Source organism: Temnothorax longispinosus, chromosome 7 (assembly GCF_030848805.1).
Source record: "Temnothorax longispinosus isolate EJ_2023e chromosome 7, Tlon_JGU_v1, whole genome shotgun sequence".
Classification (NCBI taxonomy): Eukaryota; Metazoa; Arthropoda; class Insecta; order Hymenoptera; family Formicidae; genus Temnothorax; species Temnothorax longispinosus.
Window position 1 is genome coordinate 18,797,415 of NC_092364.1, and position 6,391 is coordinate 18,803,805.

Sequence of the window (6,391 nt, forward strand, 5' to 3'; positions counted from 1 at the left end):
TATGTGTGTACATAAGTGTGTGTGCGCGCACGTATATAGTGCCGTGAGAGCGGAAAGACAGAAAGAAGCGGGGCGCACGAGAAGGACAGAGGATAGAGTGGAGGACCAGCCGCGGTAGAGATACCAACCTAATGGCGGCAGCAATTAACAACAAACACGCTCATTAATCGAGAGAGTAAGAGAGAGAGAGAGAGAATCTTTGCTTTCTCCGCCATTCTCCAACGGCCGTATTTTCTTTCCCCCTTTCTCGCTTCTTGCTACCATCCGCCACCTATCACCCTCCACCGCGCGTTCTCGCAAACACCGTTTACCCCTTTTACCACCCTGCCCCCTCCCGTGCACACGACGTGAAGTTTTCTATTAAAAAAGGTTGGGAGTATAATAACACCGTGGTCTTTTCATACAAACGATCGATGTATGAAATCGCGTACATTGTGACCGAGGAACGAAGCGAGCGCATTATGTTTACAAGAGTCGCGTTTTATTTATGCGAAAACTGCTTAACCTGACGAGAAAAGCTGAAAGGCGAGAACCACGAGCCGTGAGTCTCGTTACGTGTCAATAAACTGGCGAAGTGATACTCGTGGTAAACAATTGGAAACGGAGATATAGACCGAAATAAGGTACAAAACACTCGCTCGAAACTTTGCGTATACTTTCAGTATCTAATGCTTAATCAAGTGCGGTTCACGTCTGCAAAGAAGGAAACGTATCACGGCGTCGGTCCGCGCGGAAGTTGGTTTCTCGAATTTTAAATTCTTAAAAAATTAAAGTAAATGCGCTTGGTATCATACTCGTGTGACTTTGATGCCTATTGGATATATACGATTCTAGTGAAGATATTTCTAATATTGCCGGTTCTTGGAAACGAGCGTCAAAACAGGAATGGTATTCCGTAAATTAAATCAGATTATTCCAGCGGAAATCGCCATTGAAGGCTCAAGCGGAATAGTAATCGGCGGGATTTGTTGCAACACGAAGGTCCTGTATATCTCGCGTGTGGCGAAAAATTTCTGTCTCGTCTCCGCTTGTTCGTGTTCGTGCTGATCCCGTGTGACGCTTGTCAAAAAGAAAAAGACAATCCCTCGGTATTAATGAGATATCAATAAAATATATATATTAAACTAAATATTAAAATAAGATATGCAACTTAATTCGAGTAGGTATATAGCGCAGTTTAGCATCCCAGCAAACCTCAAGTAACATGTAACTTATAATGTTAGTTATAATTTCCTATGTACTCAATATAATACAATATAATACATTGTTAAGTAAATTAGGAAATGCTGTGAAGAAATTATAACACGTAAGTTACATGTTGCTTGATATTTGCTGAGATGAGATAAGGCGAGAATTTGAGACGATTGGATTGCGGCTCCGATTCTTTTCAGGAAAGAGTGTAAAAATTACATATGCCCGCTGGACTTGGCACTGTCAAATTGACAAGAGGATGACCGTATGAGATCAGACGACACGAAAAGCCCTCGGGCGTTGAGGTGGGCCCCCGGACTCTTCACACGTGACGACGGTCCGCGCGTCTTCATGCACGTTTTTGCGTAAAATATTCGTGGGGGACGTGGTTTCCACGTGAACCGGCATGTAGGAGCGAGGTAGAGGAAGGGAAAACCGCGTGACGGAGCGGGGAAGTCATGCTACCGGTCGACAGAGGCGCGAAAAAGGGACAAGCAAACTGCGACAAGACATGCGAGCCCAAAGATGAATCCCGATCACGCACGATCCTCTCCGGTTCCTCCTTTCCGTCGGTGCCGCCGCGAATATTCTCGTTCGTTCGTACCCCCGATAATTGGAAATCGGTCTGAATATAAATAACCTCGCACGAGCGAACGGCTCGCGCCTCTCTCTCTCTCTCTCTCTCTCTCTCTCTCTCTCTCTCTCCCTCTTTCTCTTTTTTCTCTCATCGGCTTTTACCCCTTTGCGCTCGAGACGTTCGGCCCGATTTCGCGCTATGCGGAGATTCCCTCCTTGATCAGGTGCATCCTTATTTGCATAATAACCGCTCGCGGGGAGAAATGGAAGACGGCGAGAGCGGCTGTCCGAATCCAATCGGGTTGCAGGATAACAAATTCATGACAAAGTCACCAATCGATACAAAAACGACTGATGCATTGTAATCAGGATTGCAAGTAATGTACACAAAGTATTAACTGGATAATTGCGTGTTGATGTACGCGAAGTTTTCAATTTCTTTTTTTGACAAGCGATCGGAGAATATATTGAAGGATATATTTCATTAATAACTGTAGAATGCAATACATAATGGTGGAAGATACGTTTTTAAAACGTGGCAGTTTTGAAAGGTGGTGGAGCTACCATTTTTTTTATGCCACGTTATTCGCCAAGGGAACAAGTAGGCGGGCACCGTGGCTTGAGCGTCGGTGCATCCGGTGACAAATTATGCGGAAAAATGCGCGAAAAGGATCCTGGCTCGAAGAAGACGGCGGTGACTACCGCTATTCAGAAGGAAGTTTCAATACGCATACACGGCGGGGAGAAAGAGAGAGAGAGATAGAGAGACAAGGGGGTTCGTTTAATGAGTTTCGCGCGCAGACCGTGAGGCGAGAAGCGAATGTAATTTACGAGGATCGTGCCACTTCACAAGTCGATGAAGTGTCGCGGCTGGAGAATTTGTGAAAACGGTATCGAAACGTCAAGAAACGGCGCATTTTCGACGCGGTCCGGTGCATCAAAAATGCGAATTCAATTTCCGCGAGGTAACTTCGCCGTTCGTTCCTCGAACGCGCGACTTCGATCGTTCACTTCGCGAAAGTACAGAGACGTGAACTATCGAAGTGTTTCCGAAGCGAAGCGGAGCTCGATGCTTTCAAATCCGATAAAGTCTCGGTCGAAGGGAATCCTGTAAGGAAATTTGTACAGCTGAAGAAATATCTCGCGAACGAGTACAATTACACGTGACAATGAAGGTCGGTAATATAATTCCTTCTCTCCTCCCTTAGAAAAAAATACAAAACTTTTCTTCCGTTCTTCCATTATGCTATTCAGACACAATTGTTGTATACTAATATTTACAATATTAGTAGATTATTGTATACTAATATTTACAATATTAGTAGATTATTGTATACTAATATTTTACTAATACATCAAAGACAGCGACGCGGCGCAATTTTTAATACATACAAAACGGTAAATTATCCAAATCTTTAAATCTTAAAATTTGGCTTAAACATTTGGCATCCCTTTCGACTGGGTATTCAGATTTATTACCGCCGCACATTCACTCGGATGATTTTTCACGCGGGTGCGGACGTGTCTCCCCTTTGCACGCAAGTTTACGCGCAATTCCGTCCCGGAGAGAGGCCTCGCAGAAACGGATAGGAGGAGACGGCGGCGGCGGCACGGATTTCCAGCAGCTGGTCCAGGGGGGCTGCCGGGGATGTAACGTTGTAATTTCAGATAAGCGTCTCCCAGGAGACACGCATTGTGCGCCGCCTCCACCCTCCGGCTTCCTTCGGCATGGAGCGCGTGTCGCACGATGTTCACGCACACGCACGTAACCAGCGCACCACGCGCGCGTCACGTCCCCCTTGTTACCGTTCATTACGTGGCGAATCGCGATATCTCGCTAGGACACCACCCTTCGACATCAAGACTTCGAGTGTCACGGCCCAACTTGTCGACCACACACAATCGTCACTCGTGAATTAATCGTCACGCAGGACATCTCAAAATCATTGCATTTAATTTCTCGTTTAGACTCAATTAGTGATTACCAATTTTCGAAAATCTTGAAAATTCGCTTTCGATGCAAATCAGCCCTTTCAGGAATGCAAAGTTTTGTTCTTCGTTAAATTTTCAATGGATTTTGCTTTAGGGAAATTTAAATTTGACGTTCTTATCTTTCGAGAGATAAAGCGGACAATTAATTGTCCGTTACGTACAGAAAATTGCAAGAGAGCTCATTAAAATTAAGTGGATAAAACGTTATAGAATTTTTATACTAACGACTGGTCGTAGCCCATGGATCGTCCAATTGATTTAAACACCATCTCGCATTTCTCATCATCTTCGAGTTTATGGGACTCGTCTAATATAAGGGATTCTCCGTTGATGTCCTCGCCCTAAACGAGTCGACGCGATAAAGGTGGGATAGAAAAAGAGGCAGGAAGGGAGGACAGTGACGGAGAAAATGACGAGCCGATGATCTTCCCCGGGGACGATGGAGCTGCACGAAACGTGCGGACGCCCACGTGGGGACACGATAGAATGGGATTCTTAATTAATCTTTGCATTTCCATTAGGATTTACGAAATTGCCCTCACCGACCACGCTCACCCAAATCAATTCCAAATAATTGTCCGGAGGATAAAACGCATCCGTGTACCCGTTCCATCGATGTTGCATCTCGATCCGTGCGACGATGTTTTTTCCCTCGTGGAACTCACAAACAAATCAAAATCGACAATTACTGTAAATAATAAAGCGTTCCCTCATTTTTAACACTCTCGCACAATTAAAAATTATGTAAATGGTTGTCAAATGAATATAATGAATATAAATTGAAATTACGAATATATTAATATTTTATTGCCAGATTTATTTAATTAATCGTAATTTATTAGCTCGGCGTTTTAAATAGCGAGCTAAGAAAAGAATCGCGGAATATACGTGGAAGTTTGAAGTCTGGTGTCAGAATGTCACTGTTTGGCTTATCATTGCGTTGCCATAGACGCGTAACGAAGCGTCACGGCGAACTACTCGAAAACACACTATTTGCTGTTTGGAAGGAAGATGATAAGTGCCCTTCGGTATCCGGTACCAATTGACGGACCACTTAACGGCGCGGTTTAACACCCGTAACGTTAGAACGATGTTTGACTTCTCAATGTGTTTAGGTGGGCGGCGCGTGGGCGAGACCCACGAGCTTCTTACTTATGCATTCTGGTTAGCGCGCGGGGAGAAAATTAATGCCCACCATACGCCACTCCGGCTGTATGGGATATACCGAAAACATCATGAGCGCGCTGCACTTGCCGATGCGATCGAGACTTTGCATTCGATTCCTTACGTGAGATTAATCTCCAAGTAGCGGGTATGTGGCAAGAGATCAATTTGCATTTGCCTAAACAAATAGGGATCCGTGTAAAACTCCACGATATACCATAACAGATGCATGCGTTTAATATTCCGATATTTATTATCGCAAACACGGTTTCCAGATATATATATATATGTATATACCAATCGTTAATTCTTCAGATCGCTGATATTTTGATACATAATATGATTCTTCAGAATTAATATTTTACGATCTAAGGAAAATTTTTAGGAATACATTTAAACTCGTAGTGCGCGGATTCTTGTTTCTATCAGCTCGAAGTGCTCCAGGACGTTTTGCAAACGTAAGCGCGAATTCGTTGAACTTCGGGGTTAGCCGCAGATGGAACTTTTAAGACAGACTAACTTGCGAAATGTTTTAAGTAAATTGCCAGTCGATTCGTTTGACTTTAAAATATCTTGGATGGGGCGTGACCGACCGGTCGTTTAATCAGGAAAATAATTAAGAAACTCTGACGTCCTTCTTCGTTTCGTCCGAGGCTGCCGCGCTATATGGGGCGTGAATTATTCTACGATATTGCCCGATAAATTTCACCTCGTTGATTACGCGAAAGCGCTTCGATACCGAGCGAACAAAATTCGCTCGACGAATTCACCTTGGAGAAATTCTTTCACAGTCGTTCATGAGAAATTTACACTCCATATTTATTTCATTAAGATTAACAAGAAAATATTTGATTCCGCTAATAAAAAGATATTTTAAAAAGCCTTCAATATCCTAAAGAATTATTTTACTCTCCGTAAGATTATATACATATTGGTGTGTTTAGTCCTTTTATTGTTTTTATTCGTCTCATTTTCTACAAGACTGGAAGCGTTTTAATTAATGGATATATAAATTACATTTTATTCAACATTGTGTGTGCTTGTTGCGTGTATAATTGCCTCATCTGCGAATATGTTTTCGCAATCGAAGATTTTTTTCTTTTGAAATAAGAAGAGCTTCCCTGAGAACTAAAGTATACATTACTTTATTATATTTAAAGGCACTCGGCTATCTCTCTCTTTCTTCCCCCCCTCTTCTCTCTCTCTCTCTCTCTCTCTCTCTCTCTCTCTCTCTCGCTTCTCGCGATAAATTACGGGCTGCAGCTCGACGCACCTGCGCACAAGTGTGCGAAGTCGTAGGCGATCTGCGCAAAGTGTGAGGCCACGGGGCTACCTATGAGAGAGGACTCCCTCTCATATTTTTCTTTACGCAACTCGTGCCAGCGGGCTCCGTGGAATGCGGTAGAAAGGGATTTTACTTTCCATTTTACCGCGACGTTTATCGACACTTATTTAGGCAGACGATCGC